Source organism: Amblyomma maculatum, chromosome 7, assembly GCF_055883805.1.
Source record: "Amblyomma maculatum isolate TAMU_Amacu chromosome 7, ASM5588380v1, whole genome shotgun sequence".
NCBI lineage: Eukaryota > Metazoa > Arthropoda > Arachnida > Ixodida > Ixodidae > Amblyomma > Amblyomma maculatum.
The window spans coordinates 113,947,156-113,968,745 of NC_139350.1; the positions used below are offsets into that span (position 1 = coordinate 113,947,156).

At 43.3% G+C, this 21,590-nt stretch overlaps 1 pseudogene; it reads right to left on the reverse strand.

The window, feature by feature from the left end:
* Positions 1-3,596: 3,596 nt before the first annotated feature.
* Positions 3,597-21,590, reverse strand: part of LOC146184457 (rho GTPase-activating protein 6-like) — a 40,442-nt pseudogene continuing 22,448 nt past the window's right edge.

Consider the following 21,590-nt stretch of genomic DNA (forward strand, 5'->3'; position numbering starts at 1 on the left):
TCCAGAAATTCAGTTTTTCTATGAAACAATGTAGAAGGCACGGGTAATATAGAGAAAAGGTTTCAGAGCCAATAATTTAGTCAGTCGCCCCAGAATGTAAAGCTGAATAGTGACAAATTTGAAAACAAGCGCTCAGTTTTATATTCATCTCGCTAATTTTAAACAACACAATGCGGCATATTTTATCCCCTAAGATTTTTTTAGGAAGAAATGTTGAGAGCGATTTCCATAAAAATCAAAGGCAATGCTTTTTTTAATTGGAATCAAAGTTGCCCTTTTTTCGCTGTTTTCGATTTTCTGGCGCATTTGATGTAATATGATAGTTCGTAATTAAGTCTGAAACTAAGAAAAAAACCATAGAAATAAATATAAAATGTCTTCGTGCCAACAATGTAAACCAGCATGCCCGTATTTAGGTTGAAAATGTTATTTTTTTTCAGTGCGTCGCTCCTAGAGCAATGTTTCAAATTTTGTACTAATTCAAATGAGGCAACAAAACAAGACAATAATATTTCTCTTAAAAGAAAACGTTGCAAACATTTTTAGAGCAAAAAATACAGGATGACAATATTTTATTACGCAAAGAATACTTCTCCAAACTTCCGCCTTTTTGAAATGGCAAAAACGGCATTTTTCATCTCAGCGATATACGATTTTTTTTTCCAAAACACTAGTGCATATTAGCGCACACAAAAAAATATTTCATTGAGAACCAAAAAATGTCACAGGCCCTCGATTGCCGTTCTTATCTGAACATCAATATGTGTCTTGGCCTCGAAACGGTTCTAGCCTCCATTTATTAAATCTGTAAGGGGGTGGGGTGGCGGTTGTGTGCACAATTCATTTGGGAAGCCGCCATCTCAGCTTTGGGATCCCAAAACTATTCCGCTGTTTCGTCCCATGACGTGACAGCCACGGGGTTCCACTTCTAACGGTTATTTGGACGGTGATGCCATAATCGGCCCCAGAATCGGTCCAACCGATTTCCAACCCGATCGACTCAGTGTGCGGACGGACATGCGGCACATTTCCATGGTCCAGTGCCTTCAACATCAAGAACCGCCTGGCTAACTGCAAGCTGCAACAGAAGCCTACAGCTGTAGCTCCTGATGCAGAAAACGCATACACTGATGTTTAAATATTAAAAGAGATGACTAATCAGCCCTATCTAATATAAAAAGAATAATTTGCAGACGTCTCACTTGGTTACTACTTCAAAGCAGTCAGCAACTTGGACGCCTTCTGTGGAATTGATAATTCATTGATATTTTGTGCGCAGTTAACGCCTAGGTTACAACTTATTAACTCAATGACAGTCGTACATGCCGTCCACAACTCGGTTGCTTATAAATCAAGGTTGAAATTTTGTGTGCAGGCTGCAACCATGATACAACTTGTAAACTCAACAACTGCAGCACAGTCAGTCAGCAACTTGAACATTAACAGCAGAATCTGTGCTATGTTGACAATCTGTGCCAAGTCATCTTTGACACATTTTGTCACTCAACCATATGAGTACATCCAATCAATAATTGTTTGTTCCACTATTTGGTAGGTATTGACAAGATATCAAGCACAGGATGTGTCTTTTCTGTGAGACATTTATTGACTGACTTTACATAAGTAAACAATACGAACCCTTACTTACCGTACTGATTTTTGTACGGGATAGTACTATGGACACACGATGCTTTTAATCTCAATAGTAATGAATGTAGGACGCCTAAGCTGCGTGACTTGCCGCGATGGCAGAAATGAAGACAGCCTAAATATTTATGACCATTTGTCCGCATCCGTGACTGCCACGACCAGTTTACGCATCCTCGTATATTTGGACCGCAATAATAATGAATTATCCAAAAGGAAGCGGGGCAAACGCAACAACCAAGCGCGTGTGTCACGCTGGCGAACAAAGCAATCGGGTTAACTGGGACCTGCGCCTTACGTTGTTACGCGCGAACTCTATTAGGCGAGCGAACCTGTCGTAACCCAAGTAGCACATATCACGTGACCCACCTGGGGCCCGTATGGGCAATTTCGGCTTGGGAAACCACGCTAACACCCATGAGGGCTCTCTTTAGGGATCAAGCGGGCAAGCCCAATTTAGGCTTGCCCCTGCTTTTTCCATCTGGGCATCATATAGGCGTGAAAAGGGCTGAGTACATATTCCCACATCTGGCCCTCAAGGGTCCCGCTCGGGGTATTTTAGGGCCGATGCAAAGAAAATTTGGGCTTTGTGTAGAAAAATCCTGAGCTAATCTAATTGCGGTTGCCCACTCAAAATCGCAATAGGTCCCGCATGGGGTGCGGCGGGGATTAATACGGGTATGCCTGCGCATTGCCTACATGGGACCCTTGAGGGGTTCTCGAGGGAAGGTGAAACAGAAATGTAGGCTTCATGCACAAAATTCCTGGGCTGCCCCAAATGGGGCTGCCCACCAAAAACCTAGATAATTTCCGCATGGCCTGCAGCAGGACAGGAAAGTGCTCCTTCGCGCTTTTGCCCGCATCGGTCTCTTGCGGGGTACTTTAGGGCGTATCCGATGCAAATCTGAGCCTAAAGCGAATAGTAGACGGGCTAGCCCAAATGGGCCTTCCCACTCAAAACCTGAATAGTCACGCGTGATTTGCATCCGGACTGAAGAGCGGGCGTGCCTCCATGCCGCCCACATGGGTATTTCTTGCATTAATTGCGGGCAAATGCAACATATATTCGTACTCTATGCGGTAAAAATAAGGGAATCTTGATTAAGGCTGCCCATGAAAGGCCGCAGTGGGCCCCAAATTGGTCGTAGGCGGCCTTACCGCTCTGAAACGTCCTCATTCTAAATTTCAGTCACCATTTTATTTATGTATTTAATCTTATACCGGCCGCTAATTGCGTCTTCTGAATTTTTCACATACCATGCTACGCATATCCATGCCCATGAATAAAAACTAATTTTACTCTAAAAACTACGTTAATTATACAGTATTGGCAGAAAATAAGCAGCAGTTACTGTTCCGCTTTACGAGTATGTACTGCACTACCTCGATTTTTTTGCTGCGTCATTATTATTCTACATACACCACCGAAATAAATAATGGGGGGTGATGTGGGCCAGCCCACAAAATTGTAGTGAATTGGGAATAAATTTCTTTATGTTACTGAGTGTCGAATACAAGATAAATAAACAGTGCTCATTGTTTCACACTTGATGATTAATGGAAATTGGGCAGCCCCGAAAATACCAGATTCAACCCATGAGGGCAGTATGTGGGCAAGCCCAAAACGGTATGGCCTCCACAAAGCCCGCTCTGGAACAATTCAGGTTTTGGAGGGATTATTCGGCATAAACAATAAACATTGCTCAATGGGGCGGCACTGCCTTCGTAAACGAAGCCCCCATTGATGATTCTGGTATGCGGCCCAGATTCAGCTATATGGGCTTAATGCGGGTAGCCCTATTTGGGCTGCCCACACGGATAGTGATTGGGACCAATCGCGGTCAAATTGGGCAGCCCACGTGGGCCCCCTCTGTGTACGTATTGCAAATCCCGCATGGGGCCCGTATGGGCTGCCCCCACGGACCCAACGCGGGCCCCCATGTCATAGCTCATTTTTTGCTATCTGGGAAACAGCAGAAGAAATGGGGACCCATGTCGCGTGGCGAATAATGTATGAACGATCCAAGATAAAATATTCCTCCGAGAGACATCCAAGATTGTCGCATATGTGTGATTGGCGATATCGCACCCCCAATGACCAATAAAGTGTGCAGCGCCTTGTTGGCGGGCTAAAAATCTTTTATTTAGAAATACGATTAGCCCATGAAAGAGAGACCCACCTGTCAAGAACTCTTTTGTAGGCGTGCCACCAATGCGTGTTGCGCCACGGAACCAGTAGAACGTTCGGCCAAAGACCCGCACTCGTTTACACGTAATGGTAAGCACAGACACCCAGGGCTGATTTTCAGCTTCTGCACAAACAGGTAGAGAAATTAAGAAGAATGAGGATGCGTACACCACACTCCCACGTTGTGGGCACCAAGCGTTCACAGAAATTTAAAGCAATAGAGCGGACTGCAATGCCTGCATAAAGTGGAGAATAAGGTGAAATACCAAACTAAACAAGAGAGGGGTATTATTATCCCGGACCCTACCAGCGTTTCTAGTCAGGGCTGTGCTAGAGACAAAATATCCTAATATGTCACTTCGCACTACCGCGCACAAACGAAGCTGAAAAAGTGAACTCGAACCCAGTTGAGCCACAACATGTGGAAGAATCTATCGGTGACGCTTACGAAGCAATGGTGCTGTGCCGAATTCGGTGCACTGTGTGCTTCCGTGAAGTAGCAATGTGCAGTCAGCTGAATTGGATACTACACTGAAAAAATTTACAAAGCCAGCGAATACCGAATAATCCTTGACATTATTTATGCAATCCTTTTAACGCAAATTATTATGTTAGGAAAGTAATGCCTCAAAGGCTTTATAGGGGAAGAAACAAAAGCTATTGCTTAACTTGATATCCAAATATTTTTATGTTGTTTATGTTCAGCGACCCGGAATAAACGTCGTGGCTACAAGGATTTCGCTACTGTTGTTGCTTGGCATATATCTGCTCCTTTCCTGTTCGTCCTCTACCAAGCCTTCAATGGAATGATAATTTCACTAATGCCGACAGTAATACTTTTCATTTATCCTCACAATCGGCTACTTGCCTTGTAAAATGCACCGACATCTCCACACATCACCTATTATAAGCTACACCTCTATACAACATTTTCTCACCTGAGAAAACTTCACTCCTACTGCCGCGGGCTCCGGGCTCGTCTGGCACTAGTCTCCTGGTTGCTGCCCCGGCTGGCTCACCTCGCTCCACCGGAAGAGAACGAAGCGCCTCAGCAAAGCTCTGTGCCTGATTGCTCCTTGAAAAGAGTAACCACGGTCGGGGGCCCTCCCAGTCAAGTACCAGCGGGGCACCTTACAGGCAAGGGTCGATTGAAAGTCCAACACCAGCGCTGGAAGAGCAGCTCGAACCGTTGCTTGCGGCTCGAGCCTCCAGGCCTCTTCTTCTTCGTATTCCTTCTTCTTCATATTCCATCCAAAGAAAAAGGTCCAGAGCCGTGAAATGCGCCTGGCTGCCCAGAATGAACAAAACTATGTATATATGTATTTCCTTGATATCTGTTTACCCCATGCGAAATAAAAGAACTCTAGGAAAAAAGAAAACAACCTTCTGCAACCAATACTGGCATTAATTATTACAGAGGTGCCAATCAGTGAAACATCTGATAAATATTGGGAATGGCTTGAAAATTTTGTTAACCATGCGAATGTTGCAAAAACTTCAATATATCTGGCGCAGAAAGGTTGCCTGGAAGTGCAGCACCGCAGAACGGTTTCAGGTTGCAATGTTGATAGGGTCCCTTATTGTTTAAACTACCTTCAACGTGTCTTTCCTGCGAGACGCTTTAGGAGCAGCGTCGAGACTGTTTAGGTCGCTTGTTTCGATCCATGGAATGAAGTAAAGACTTCCAAATAAAGATGAAACGGTATCATGTAGTCATGATATATGCTTGTATCATTTTTCATCACATATCGATATGGCCACTGCAGTGGACAAAGTAGTTCAACATGAACATGCGAACAGCGTGAGGTGCCGGCTAGTTGGTAATACATTTTGGAATAACAGCGCGAAGGACGAGGACGAAGATAGAAGGACACTGGCGCTGTGTTTGTGTCCTTCTATCTTCGTCCTCGTCCTTCGCGCTGTTATTCCAAAATGCGAACAGGTTTATTGACCCTACGTTGCGTGGCAACTGGATTAATTAAACAAACACACATTGCGCCACTGTGTTTTTTTCCTCGTGGTATAGTTTGTGTTGTCCCTATCACCACGCCCTCTTAACCATACTTCCGAGATTGGAGCGGTAGCGTAACTTGAGAGCGGCGCCAAAGTGGAACTAAGTTCCCATCAAGAGTTCGAGGCGGGATCGCGGAGAAGGCGCGCGTGGGTTTTGTTCGTGGCACCAAAATGCGTAGCTTCTCCATCAACAACACTACTGACGCTGCGAAGGGAGGCAAAACGCGTGTCCGGCATTTTCTCTGCTCGAATTGACTCGGCTTTCCCTCTTTTCATGCCTTATTATACTCTCAATATCATGACGGCACATTAGCCATCCATATAGTGGGTCTTCAGCCCTGCAACGTCATTGCAGTCACGGATGCTAGTTCTATTCGTGTTCTTTTGATAGGTATTTGATCTACTTTATTCGGCAGTTTTTTTTTATCTAACATCTCGTAACCCTAAAATTAAGTCTGTAGGTTCTTGGACCAACATAATGGACACACCAACTCTTGAGGGAATGCTGTACACTGATCCCATGCACTGGATTGTGCAACGTATTAATGCCGCCAAGATCCAATGGCGTGATGGCATCCAAGGTTTTTAGCTTACGAAGTCAACAGCGATGAATGCCGTTTGCACCTAAAAGCTTGTCTAGTGGGTAGGTCTCGGTGCACAGTGTAGCGGTCGGCTGTTGTTAGCAAAGATAAAATAATCATCTCTACACCATTCCTGTTCTTACACTGCATCTTTTACCTACTATAAGTAGCTGCGCATGGGTGTCATGTTTATTCAATGTTTTTCCCAACCTGCATCAACTGATTGAGCCACCAATCCCAAGAATTTTTGAGCAGGAGTCGAACGTGGGGATGAGACTTCAAAAACAGTTGACTCGGAAAAGCAGCGTGCTAGCACAACGGGACCAATGCGAACTATGGGCAGCATGTTCGAACAAACCGGAGAACGCAGTGCTTGCAGCTGTGTCCTGGACCTGTCGAGAAACCACGCAGCACTTGGGGGGGTGTTGCCTCATAATAACCGCAAAATTACGCATAAATACGACCACACTCTCAGCTCTGCTGAAGTGAGCTTTGAGTGATCTTGTCCACAGCACACAAAATAAGAAAAGAGGCAACAATTGGACTGTGAGAATCAGGAGGCCGAGTAATTAAATATGCCGACAGCCAAAGTTGCCCTCAAACACTTCAGAGACCCAACTAAAATAAGCACAATATTGGGAAACAGCAAAACTTAGAGACACATACTTCTCGATACCATGGTTTGCAGGTGAGAATGGATTAGGTACTTGAACGTCTGGGGCACGTCCGCAAAGAGGCTGCGCATGTGTTGTCTAGCGATATAATAGACGATGACCGCTCCGTCTCGCCACAGTCGATCCGGGCCGCGCATTACCAGCGGGTTTTTACTTATAGTAGAGCTTTTTTTACAGTGTAGGACGGACCTTTGCTTGCCAATTTTTTTTTCGGCTGCTTCCATTGATGCTGCATGCAAGGCTGTGCTGGGCGACCGGTTAGATATCCATTTTTTATGCAGTGCGATGTATTAAATGCAAATTAACAATTTTGTTATTAATTGGCACCTGATAAGATTAACAAAGTGTGCTTATCTGCTGTTTATGGGCGTCAAGAGTTAGAAAAGCGTTTCTTCAACGCTGTTGCACCGAACAGAAAATATACACTAGTCGTGAATTCCAATTTCAGAACTATGACTTGGACACAAAAAATTTGTAGCAGTGGCAAATTTTACTGCTCTTGAACAGTTTACCCAACTTGTACCAAAAATAACAAATCTGCATAATATTGCATTTTATTTTGTTTTTGCTTGGCGATGTTTTGCACGAAATTGGAAATGATGACATGCAAACCGCTCGAGATTACATCGGCAAGGGCTGCTGAAAGCTGCTGTCCTTATAACCGAGAGCAAAAGGCGCATGCTAGAGATGCAGGCTTGGCAGACACCTGAAGCTGCCTTTATTGCAGTGCCTTCCTACAAAGTGGGATCCGCCGACACCTTATCAATGTACCCAACTGGAGGTGAAGTCTTGCAAGTCTAAAATAATTGTGCCGATATTTTTTTTCACATGTACCACATGCTCACCTAATAAATATTTATGAAACGAACAATTCTGCCTTTTTGTGTGCCTGTGTACTTTCAGGATGCTGCATATATATTAATAGCTGCATGTAAAATACCTACACAAAAACAAACTCAACCCTGTGTTTGGCGTATGATGGCCTCAGATGTATATGCGCCGTAAAATCCATCAAATAAAAAATATCCACAAAATATATTCAACAATAATGGGATTGCCTGAATGCCAATGATGCAAAGTCGGTGGACAAGCTTGGGTGGGCTATGTTGGGCAGCCGATGAGCCTAGCTAGAAAGGAGTTCTTAAAAGCCAGGGAGTGAGCTTGGTTGCAAGTACTGGATGGCTAGTGAGAGTGGCTGGATGTAAGTTGTATAGGAGCCAATGGGTGGAAGATATTGGGTAGCCTTTGAGTGAGGCTGCATTCCAATAAATAACCTAGTGTGCCGTTGGTGGCCATTGTAGGAAAGCAAGTCGAGTAGAGTTGATGAAATCTTGGCACACGTTGTGCCTTAATGAAACGTCATTATTGGCACCAATATTGTTGCCGCTTTTCCCAAATATTCAGCTGATGGCGGTACATTGACGGCGTGCTGCTTAAGAAGTCATTCTTGCCCCAAGAAAATTGTGCTAGACGTGTTTTGGTGCATACAAAATGAAAAATAAAGCTTTGAATAAAAAGAATGATTGAAAAATAGAGGATGCAGAGGCTATAGTGTGCGCATAATTTGTTTCCGTGAGAGCATTATTATAACGTCAAAATGTTTAGTGTACTATAAGGCGGGATATACGATCAGCTCTTAACATACCGCGGAAGAGAGGTAGTGAGGCTAGCAGTCGGTTTCTCACAACTAAAGAAAACTGCGCAATAGGCTCGAAGCTAGGTCACAATCAACCAAACAATTTGACTCGGGTGGTCCTTCTGGACACCTTTGCAATACAGGATTTGCAACCTGCCTGTAAAGTGTTGAAGGTCCAAAATTTTCTTTCTTGCGGAGTCAACAAACCTCGACAACAGTTCCAAAAGGAAAAAATAACTAACTTTCATTGAGAGTATTTAACGTGTGATATCAACCATGGATAGTTTTCTTAGGGGAAAATTATAGCCTGCTTAGTTCTGTAATGAGTAGTCGGCAAGTAGCCCCAATACAGTCCTGCAAGTAGTAGTCGGCAAGCATATATCCACTCGATTAATCATATTTCATACCGCACAATGAAACAAAAAACACGCATTAATGTCCGCATTTGAATTCGGCCTTGCAATAATTTTTTGCGTATTAGGTGTTCGGCAGCTTTTTCGAATTTTTCGGTTTCTCTCGGTGCGCACCAAGAATAGTATCATACTACATAGGACGACGCGGAATTTTAAGTTCCTTTTTTTTTGCTTTTACATATGCTAGTAAAGCGACCACACTAAAGTGCCCACTATGAACGCATTCACTCCCATGTGACTGGTTTAATTTTTCGTATTTTATGTGAAGCACTGGCCTTGCTGTACTTGACGTTTTGTTTCTTTGCATGTGTACAGCTGGTTCATCCTTTGGTGAGCGGCACGTAGACAAATGTCCGCGACATATGTATTTGCTAATCACTAACAAAGAATAAATCTTTGAACGGCTTATATATGCTCATTTTTTGACGGTAAACAGCACAGTCCTTTAAATTATACAATCATGAATAAATTTTCTTTTCCTCACACACTCTAATTGTCATTCGTATAAGCGGTGATTAGGGCACAGAAAGAAACCCGATTAAAGAGATAAATATATTATCGATGATTTAAGATAAACTTCCAGTCATGTATTCATAAGCGCAAGCTGCAAAATATTAGCAGGTATTTGTCAATACGATTCGTAGAAAGCCCTCACAAAGCAAAAGCTTTGATTCGCATGTATACTTTTTTTCTCTGCGTTTTAATAGCGCTCTTTGCGGGAAGAACGAACACAAAACACCACGCTTTGTTCGAAAAAATGCGTACAAATGATTGATCTGTACAATTTATGACTGTCCGCTGGAATACGAAACGTTGAAAGATTTTCAAATAGCGATTCAAACATCGCGCGCTGGTCCCCCGCTATCCCCGCAGCCACTACGCGCCGAACGCCGAAAGTAGCATCCCTGTTGCACGTCGCGCCCTCTCGCGGAAGTCGGTCGCTGTCATCGCAAAAGCATCCCGCTCTCCGGCACCGGTCGTCACACTACCCATTCTTTTAGAGCACTATACCCATAGGGCCGAACGTTGGATGGATGGATCGAATATAGGAGCGTCCCCTTTGAAACGGAGTGGGAGCAGTAGCTATCATGCTCATTTATATCTTAATTATTGCTTTAGATTGGTTAACTATACCATCACTCTATTCACTGAATATTTGTTTCTACATTACTAACATTATGTCACTTTTCTGGTTTTAAGCCACCAATCTTCCAGTCGTTTTTTGCCAGCTTCCACCGCCGGTTTATTCACCCGGCTATTGGTATCTCTAAACCCCAGAGCTTCAGGAAGAGTGAATGCGCCTGCATCGACTTCCGGATGGATACAATTACATTCGAGTATTATATGGTCAATTGTTACACTGGAGTTAACACACACAGCATATGCGTCATCTTTGTTAAATTTCTTTTGGTAGCTGCGTGTTCTAAGGCACCTTGATCTAGCTTCAAAAAGTGGGGCACTGCCTCTTGAGTTATAAAAGAAAGCTTCCTTCCTGATCTACTTTGTCCACTTTCGGTATAATTCCACACTCTGTTTCTTTTCCATCGAATTTATCCAATTTTTACCTTCTGTGTTTTTCACCTGTTGCTTAACACTCCTTATTTCTTCGTCCTTGTGACCAGCATACATACTGGTAAGTTTCCTAGTTCTTTTCCTCCATTCTGAGTCAACGCTTTTTGGGTATGGGTATTTAAATACTTTAGCTGCCCATCTGTTACTGCCCAATTTCCTCAGGCGTTCTTCATATAATATTTTACTCTGAGCTTTCCGTACTTTGAGAGATGCCCAGCCCATGTATCCCTGTACCGCCTTATTTGTGGTTTTGCCGTGCGCACCTAGTGCTAATCGTCCGACAGCTCTCTGATTTATTTCTAATGTCGACTGTACCTCTGAGTTTAGCAAGAAAACGCATTTCCGAAAGTAAGTCCGGTAACCATACTTCCTTTCCAAATACGCCTCAAGACCTCATACCTGTTGTATCCCCACAATACCCTATGCTTTATTATCCCAGCATTTCTTCGCCCTTTGGCCTTAAGTGATTGCTCATGCCTTCCAATGTATGCTAATCCTTTGTTTACCCATACCCCCAGATATTTATATTCTGCTACTCTGGGTATTTCATGGACTTGCATTTTAAAACCCTGATAGGTTGAGCCATTGAAAATCATCAGAGCCAACTTAACTGCGCTAAAACTGAAGCCTAGAGCGTTCCCGTCGTCTCCGCAATACTTAACTATGGTTTGCAATTCTTCCAGACTGTGAGCTAGCAGCACAATATCGTCTGCATACATCAAACCGGAGAGACTCTGCTCTACGGCCTTTCCATCTAATCTATATGACAGGTTAAAACCTAGGTTACTTTCTTGCATCCTCCGTTTCAGGTTTATCATATAAAGCATGAACAGTAGCGTTGATACTTGACAACTTTGTCTTAATCCTTTGCATACCTTGACAGCTTCCGTACTTCTTAACCCTTCCCATGTAATTTCTACTTTATTATCCCTGTATATTTCCGGTAGGAAATCTATTATCTCATAACCGATACCCTATTCTTTTAATATGTTCCACAGGAGTTCCATGTTTACGTAGTCGTACGCCCCGTTTTTTCCAGGAAGGCCAAATACAAAGGTCTATTTTCCACTCTAGTTATTTTGATGTATTGGGTAAGCCCGAGCAGGCAATCATCTATCCGCCTACCATTTCTAAAGCCGTTCTGAAGTTCTTCGAGTATCTTTTTACTTTCTACCCATGCTTGCACCTTTAGTTTAACCGCCTGCATGGCCAACCTGTACATAACAGATGTTGTGGTAATCCCCCAGTATGATTTTATGTGCATCATTTCTTTTTTGCCTTTATAAATCAAATTCATTTTACTCTGCTGCCAGCTGTGGGGAATTTGCTTATTCGTTATGACTGTTTCCAATGCTTTTAACAGCGTTTTCTGACAGCTTGGACCAAGTTCATTAATCAACTTGATCGGAATTCCATCTATTCCTGTAGATGTGTTTTTAGGAATATTTTTTTCTGCCTTTTTCCAGTTTAGATTGGTCAGTTCTAAGCTGCCTTGCATTCTGCTATCTTGTGTTGCCTCCTTATTTGCGGAGATTACCCTATCGTGGGTCTTAAATGACGCGGCTATAACTGATGTAATGTAGTTCACTGCGTGTCTCCGTTTTAACGATTTCCCTCGTTATCTTGAATCCGGTCTTGCTTTCTTTGATTTTTTTTTACCTAGCCAGCTTACATGGTTCCAGAAGTTTCATGGTCCGCCTCAAGAGGCATCGTGTATGTCAGCCATCCAGCGATCGATGGACTGCTCTATTTTACTTTGGACGAGGGCCTGCACATCATGTTTCTGTTGTCGATATGATTCCCATTTTTGTTCGAATTCCTCCTGAGATACCTGTACATTCTCCGCCTCTCGGTGTTCCCTTGAAGCAGCCCGTCGCTGTTCAATGGCTTCCCTTTCCTTATTCCATCAGCTCTGCGGTTTCCTATTTTCATTCCTGCGGTTTTGTCTACTTTAACCTCCTTAATTTTCCTCCTTATGAGTAGTTCTACCTGTTCATAACGCCAGTCTTCCATGGGGCTTTTCTCTATTCCTTCCTCTATGTCTGCTACTATCTGCGCTATTTGATCGTCATTTAATTTTGCGTTTACGTTTTGTCTACGTTCCATTTCTCTTTTCATCAAGGGCCCCATCTGCAGACTAATACGTTTATGATGACTTCCCAGACTACACTCTCCTTCTTCGTCTATTTCCATTTTTGTGACCTTGCTATAAATTACCTGCGACATTAGACAGTAGTAAATGGTCGTCTGCCTGCTGCGGAATTCCTACATAATTTTTCCTTTGCATTTTGTTTCTCTATTTGCTATAACTAGGTCTTGTCGCTCACAGAAACCTAGCATTAGCTTCCCGTTACAATCCGTGTATACATCCATATCGTCGATGCGGTCGTTCATGTCCCCCAGCAGAATAACATAGGCCCCCTCTCCAAACTAGTTTATTTCGTCACTGAGACATTCAACAAGATCCTTGTTTTCTTGCCTGCATTGGTGTCCTGTTCCTAAATAAACCACCCCTAGCCATGTCCTTATGCCGGCAATTGTTCCTGATACCCAGATATGTTCTTTGTATTCTTTGTATTCTTTGCCAATTTGTTCTCTGGTGTATCAACAACCCTACCCCTCCACTCTTTTTTTCGTTTTCGTTCTGTTGCACCCTTCTCAGAGGTAGCCTTCTAAAAACAGCAGATCTTCTATATCCCTGAGATGAGTCTCGCATAGAGCGTACACACCTATTTTGTCATCCTTCAACTGCTGCTCTATCTCTAGCTATTTTGCTTTTTCTACCTCCTTGCATGTTCATGTAGCTGATCCTAGTATTAAATCTCTTTTTTGTACTTTGTTTTCTCGACCTCCTCTCTGCCATTTTCTGAGGTCCAGCCTCCGTTATTACGCTTTCTTCTGCTTCACTTCTAACTACCTTTGTACACGGAGCACTCGTGGACCCCCTAAAAAAGCTACGGCCCTGCCTGCCAGGCGCAAGCCGATCTCTGCTCCCACCCTTCTATTAAAATGAATGCCATCTCGCCGAAAAAACCTGCCAAAACCTGCTTTATGCACCTCTCTGTTTACCTCAACCACTTCGAAACGATTCTCCAGACCTAACTTTCTTATGTCCTGATTAACTGTCACCACGTCCTTTTCCAGCTTTCCGTTCGATCCTAGGACCTCCGGTACTTACATACAACTAGCTGCGCTTGCTGTGTTATCTTCCTGATATCGTCAACTCCCTTAGCTAAACTTTCCACCATTCCTGCAGCGTCAACATTTAGGGCATCGTTTAGCCCCGCGGCTAATATCACCATACTGCGCTCTGCGGAATTTTGCAACAGCCTATTTTTACTCTCTTTCAGCACTACCATCATTGTCATCCCTGGGAAGGTTCCAATTAACACTCGCTTATCACCCTTTACACGTTCCAAGATATCTCGCTTGCCGCTGCTCATGTTACAATCTCCGGCGATAAACACCTGGGCCTTCTCTCTCCCTCTCCCAACTGTTAACTCCTGCCTTCGGTTATCTGTGTCCTTCTCTCTGGGATTTTCATTCTTCTTTACTTCATTTTTTCCCGACTTCTTAGTAGATGCTTATAAATAACTGTCGGTTCGAATCTACCTTACCTACTTTGATTATGACTTCTATGCCAGTGCTGGTCCCAGCCACGTGGCCCGTACTAGAATTTCCGTCCTCGTTGGTTCCAAGGACAAATTCGGTCATTTTTTTTCCATTTGAGGAAGCTGTCCAAGCAGTTCATGATTTTCTGCTCTTAACAAACCTGCCACATTTTCTAAACCATCCACACGAGACACTAAACTGCCCTTTTCACGTTCAAATCTATCTAAGCGCGCACTCAGCACGGAACACAGACAAAAAAAGTCACTGCCTTCCGCTTCATCTACAGAGCCAAAACGCGTTTCCTTAAGATTAATCTGCGCCTTACACTGAGTACACTTTACCTTCTATTGATTGCACATCTTAAGCATATATCAACTGTACTATTTCCACTACGAATTCTCAGAATATACAAGCTGCAAAAGGAATACACAAAAACGACTAGCAAACACGCGTTAAAATGAATTCTGCCAATGCCAATAGCCTAGAAAAAAAGTATTTATCTAAACAAAATAGTTAAAGAATGAACGCCCAGAAAACCTAGCTGCCGGCACAAAAAACCAGGCCGCTAGGGCAAAGAGCTAAAATTTATTCCTTAGGCTGCACCTAACCTAACAAGCTGAAAACAAAAAAAAAGGTAGTAAAAGAAAGAACTCATTTATCTGACGCTTTCGGAAGCTCCCGCTGCCGCCAATCCGTTCGTTTTCGGTAGCCTCATGCAATCGGAGGAGTGATGGAACACGCGTCCGCACCACACCGCTGCCAGCTGACCCACTTGACTGTAGCGAACCAAGCGGACGGTGCTTGACGCACATCCGCTTTCGGTTAAAGACGCGCAGTTTGAATGCTGAAATGCGCTGCGCCATAATGCTCAATTTGAATGCTCGCAAGCGCTGCCGTAGTGCCGCGCCCTGTTGGCGCATTTCTGTTACGTGCGGTATGGTATTGTTTTTTTACTACTTTCAGCAATAAACATAAAATTAGGTCACAATTACTGCTGACTGGTCAACAACGCAGCTGTGTCAAAGCCTTTGCCAAACAGCAGTGTTGATGGAAAGAGGCAGGAGTTCTTTGAAATGAACATTTATTTTGCTTTACACAAAAAAAAAACGCCTGTACATTTCTGTCACAATTTGGTGCAGAAAAGCAACCAGGAAGACAGACAAAACGTAGGATATATCAGCCGACATGTAGAATATTAAATAATGAAAAAAAAAATAGATTGCGCAAGCCGAGGAACAATACTTAAGGTCCACAAATGTAGCATGTCAAACAGATATACAATATATGGAGAATGATAAATAAGAAAATAGACATACACTAAGCACGCAAAGCTCTCCCGGCTCCCTCACAAGGCCCTGTGTTTTACTTTAAACACCCATTTCAAACAAATACGCTTCAAGTCATCCTGAGTATCATGACACAGGGGCATTGCTTTCAGCTTATGTTCGCACCCTTTCCCCATGCCATCGTGTGCTTTTGGGTATAACTTTAGCAGCAAAATTCCAGCAGATCACGTCTTTTATCCTGAGCATTACATGTTTCAGAAAGTTTGAAGGGTTTCTAATCACAAATATTCTGTATGCCCGAAATGAGCTGGAAAACATTCGGACTCATGTTACAGAGTGTCTTGCATTCATTTTTGATGAAAATATACCTAGTACTCGTTAAATTTATAGCCACAATGCATAACAATTTCAATATAAAAATGGTTCCTCTGTTATGCGGCCGTTATAGCCCTGGTCTCTTTGGAACGGTAAACAATATCAATCAATCAAGCATAGCTTGCAATGTTATCACATGGTAAATTTATTGAAATGCGAAAATATGCACTGATGTTAATATTTCAGGAAACATTGCGGACATTTATTTCATGAGTGTTACAAATTTTTTATGTTTACAATTATATTGTTGCAGAAATACCTGATGTGCACATTAGGTCACGTGAAATGGGAAGCCGAAATTAAAGCTCAAACCTATTCACTCGTCGAATGCGGGAGATTCGTCCGGACCTCTTGCACGTAGCTGCAATTTTTTCACCAGGGCACATACCAGCGACAGCCTCACCCTTGCATCAGCTAGAAAATTTAAAGTAGAAATACTTGTCATCGTGATACACCTTTCACCGAAACTGTCTAAACAGAATAAACGCGAGAAATCTGTAAAAGAACATAATACGAACATATTCAATGATATACCGAACCAAACTTGTGTACCCCCGTAAAATACGCATATCAAGCTACACGGCGATGATCACTGCCAGTAATTTTCAAGCATTGCTCCATTTCCCAACGTTCATCTTTGGTTTAAAAGCTGCAGTGAGAACCGACTACACGTTTCATTCGATAGAAATATATGATACACAAGCGGCAACAATACAGACTACCAGCCAGGTGTTCATAGTATGCTTTAAGAGCAGTGAAAATCAATGCGCGGGTGGAATTCATGTTTTCAGATACGGAGAGGACGTAATTATCAGCGCGCCGCTTCTTTAATATCAATCTGTTTAGAAATCCTGGGCGTTTTCTTCTATATGGCCTTTTTTTTGAAGCGCATTCCCTTGCTGCGCGTGTGCAACGCGGGTTTTCCGTCGGAAACGACAGTCTTCGACACACAAGTTCCAGGTTTTCGAGCTTTTTGCACGTTACCCTTTTTTTTCTGTCGTGTTTACAATAACAAAATTTTGAGATAGCAGTCTAAAATGGCAAAAGCAATGGCAAAAAATTAAGGGAATCGTTTCGGTTGACTCAACATCGACACACAGAAGAAACGTTTAGCCTAGATGTGTAGCAAAGCTTTCTTCATTTAGATTTGCTTTACCACATGGTATTACCTTTAGTTCAGTATCTAAATGATGTTTTAAGTTTAGAATGAAGAAGTCCTAAATATGGCCCTAATCGCAACATAGACGGGCTAAGACGAGGACATCCGAAGCGCAGCTTAGCACATGAAGCATGCGCAGCGGTCAAACGCGGTGCCGACGATGCTAATGCTTTTGCTTAACCATATACGTCCAAAAATCCTGGCGGCAAGTGTTTAAGGGAGTGTTTCCTCCACCCTGCCAAATCCGACCCGGAATACGGGTAGTAATTCTAGTGCCTAAAAAAAGGACGTTAGGCAGAAGTATATGCTTACATTGTTACGAGACACAGCTGGCGATAATGAAGATGCCGTATAAAAGTGAAGGTCGCAGTATGAGATGAAATTACGCTGCAGAGCTCGAAGGAAGGTCTAAAATTCGGGTGATTAACTGCGTGGTAATCAGATGATATGCAGCAAGCGCACGTGTACGCTGGCGTCTGTGGCTCGGGGAACCCTCTCCGGTGCATTACGGAGGGCACCTGAGCCGGCAGTTCAGTCCGCACACTGTCCCTATTCTAACCACTGTAACGAGGCTAAAGACACACAAAAAATGCATGGCGAAAATAGTAAAACTAGCATTGCATCGAAATTCGGGCACTGTCGGCACAGAGGCCACTTTTAAGGATGCATTTTTTATCAGTTCGGAACAGCATCAGAAAGCAGAACATCGGCAGAAAAGGTAAACGGCTTGCTTCTTTAAGTGAAGGTGCGGTCATTGTTTACTCGCAGGCATGCTTAGATTGCAAGGACAGCCCTAATGGGCAGAATTCAGTTTCCTACCTGTTCGAATAAAATGGACTGTGAGTTAAAGGAGTGTAGCAAAATAAGTGGCTTAATGAATCAGCTCCATGCATTTTATAGCTGTATGTAATTACGAGGAAGTAAGAAGATTATCCAAGGTCGGGGAATATCGATGATGAAACAGCTTGCACTAAATGTATTTTGGTGGTATGGCTTATCGTTAGGTACGCATGTCTTTAAAGGTTACATTATGCTGTTCAAGTTCACGAACCTTATTGCTGAGATAACAATGAATCCTGGTGTTACATATTCAACTTCCGTTTTCTTCATTTATTTACTGTATTGCAGTTTAGAGGAGCTAAAATGAAGAATATGAAGCACGTATGTAAGTTATATCACGAGCATGTTTTATAGGTATGTCTATGTGTATGTATGTGTGTGCGCGTGTAATTAGGTCTGTGGGAATAATAAAAAAAAAGTGAACATTCTAGAAATTGCGCAGGTTTATTTCGTGTAATTTTTGAATTAGATGCTCGCATTGCAACTACATCCTCAAAGCGGATTTAGTTTTGGCGCTGAGCTTATTTAAGGTCGGGGGGGGGGGGGGGCTTAATTCGCTCCAAGTGAATCTAAGCCGGGAAAGAAACAACTCCCGAAGGGGTTATCACAAACACCATGACAAGATGGAAGGTCATCAACAGCTTCTGAGGTAATTATGGAACCTAACGAAACTGAGCACCAAAATTACCTTGAATTGTTTGCTTTTCGCTAATGCTGAAGTAGCTCCCGGCCTGATTTAAATGAGCTAATACGTTCTATAAAGCAATACAGAGGAATTATGATCTTTAGTCATGTTTCTTAGTGCTAGAATTCACCTGCATCTTGTGTGGAGCCTTTAAACCCTCCACATACTCCTAACAAAATGTTTTTTCTTGTGACATTATATACAATGTAACTTGCCCTCTAATGGACGGTTTCGTTTTCTCTGACCTTCGTATTATGGGCTGCAGCCTGACCTTTAACATCCCAAAGAGGGGCAAGAACAGTTGGGCTTGAATATTTAGTTCGGCAAGCTGAATCAAATCACCTACTTCATAGACATCTCATTTGCTTGCTTGTCTGTAATAGACTATATCAGTATAACCATTCAAAGAGCATCCTTAAACTCTCTTACCCAGCGAGTTGAAACATGAGCGGAGTAAGGTTGAAAATGTTCTCAAATGCATTTTCCCTGAAGCTGCTGAGCAAAAGATACCTTGGATGTAGTAATCTTTTAGCTTCTTGGTCATGGTAAGCCTATTTAGGTTTCGGCTACAATAGGCAATCAAGTTATAAAGTTCGCCTAGCACACAGACACGAAAAGCGTGACACGGCGTGCGAGAAGTAGCTGAGAAAGACATACATTAACAAACAAGGGCAGGAATGTTAATCGAGCTTTGAGAAAAAATGACAAGGATGGAAGCAGTCCAGAAGTCAGCGTCCACCTTCGCGTCAGTTCTTTCCCGTCCTGGCGGTAGCTATTCAAAAGGTGAGACGCTATTTATTGGTTGAATAATTCCTCACATTTCGAATAATCTTACCCTCGAGTGCCCAGAGACGACGAGCGTGGAGATAAATGAAGAATTTCGTTAAAGAAAAGAAAACGTCACGAAACCTGATATCAGGAATAGATAAAATACGTCGAAATTCATCCATGCATAAGTAGAGTACCATCGTAAGTTCTAAAATATCCGATATTATTGCAAAGCTCGCCTTGGCGTTCTCGTTCTTATGGTTGGTTGTTGTACAACTTTTAATTCCATCGCAAACGGGGAGTCGTGCGCCCGCGGATTAGAGTCTGGCAGGCAGCCGTTGGTTTGTTGCGGCCTCTTCAGCCAGATGGACGGTGCGGTGCTGGATCGCATGGTCCGCGCTTCGCAGCAGGGTATCCCAGGCTTCTCTACTTGTAATATTTTGCCCTATCCCTGGAGATTGTGGGCACTCCCAAATTATGCGGTCGAGGGTCTCTCTCGCCTACCAGTGTTTGCAGAGATCATCGTCCCTAAGGTCTGGTAGAGCGTGAAACGCCCAGACCGGGTCCATGAACGTATTAGTTTGTAGCCGCCTCCACGCGACAGATTCTCTATTATTTAGTCTAACATCTGGCGGGGGTGCCAGTCTACGTCGCAATTTATAATGGTCGATGATTTCCTCGTTACTTTGCAGACGCTCGTCGTATGCCCAGTGTTCGGGGGGCTCCACGGCTACCCGGAAGTAGAGAGCTCGGGCTAGCTCGTGAGCCGCCTCGTTACCAGGGACGGCAGCGTGAGCGGGTGTCCAAAATAACTGAATTTTCCTATTTATCGTTCTTTGGGTGAGGATTTTGGCCGCCTCCGCCGATATCCTCCCCTTCCCAAAATTTTGAATGACAGTTTCATCATCATCATCATCATCAGCCTGATTATACCCACTGCAGGGCGAAGGCCTCTCCCATATTTCTCCACTTAACCCGGTTCTGTGCTAGCTGCATCCACTTGACCCCTGCGAACTTCTTAATCTCACCCGCCCACCTAACTTTCTGCCGCCCACTGCTACGCTTTCCTTCCCTTGGAATCCAGTTTGTTACCCTAAGCGACCATCGGTTATCCTCTCTTCGCACGACATGTTCTGCCCATGCCCATTTCTTCTTTTTAATGTCCACTAGAATGTCGGTAACCTGAGTTATTTCTCTGACCCACTCTGCACGCTTCCTATCTCCTAATGTTACCCCTACAATTTTTCGTTCCATAGCCCTCTGCGTTGTCATCAACTTAAGTAGAACCCTCTTGGTTAGCCTCCACGTTTCAGCCCCATAGGTGAGTACAGGTAAGATGCAACTGTTGTATACTTTCCTCTTGAGCGATACCGGTAAGCTGCTAGTCATAATCTGCGAGTGCTTGCCAAATGCGCTCCATCCCAATCTTATTCTTCTTGTTATTTCCTTTTGACGGTCCGGATCTGCGGTTACTACCTGTCCTAAGTAGACATATTCGCCTACTACTTCCAGTATTTCGCTACCTAATGTAAACTGCTGTTCCTTTCCGAGGCTGTTGAACATTACCTTAGTCTTCTGCATATTGATCTTCAAGCCTACCTTTCTAATTTTTCTGTCTAGGTCATCAACCATTATTTGCAGTTCATCCCCCGAGTTGCTTAGCAAGGCAATGTCATCAGCAAATCGGAGATTACTGAGGTATTCTCCATCTACCCTTATCCCTAACTGCTCCCATTCCAAGTCTCTGAATACTTCCTCTAAACAAGCTGTGAATAGTACTGGGGAGATTGTGTCTCCTTGTCTAACACCTTTCTTTATTGTAATTTTGTTACTTTCTTTATGCAGAACTATGGTTGCTGTGCAGCCACTATATATATCTTCCAGCACTTTCACGCACGGCTCGCAATGCCTGCATCACCGCCGAGGTTTCAACTGAGTCAAATGCTTTTTCGTAATCAATGAATGCTCTGTATAAGGGCTGGTTATATTCCGAGCAATTTTTCTATCACCTGATTGATGGTATGAATATGATCGATAGTAGAGTACCGTTTCCGAAACCCTGCTTGATTCTTTGCTTGATTGCAGTCTAAGGTTGTCCTGATTCTATTAGCTATTACCTTAGTAAATACCTTATACGTAAC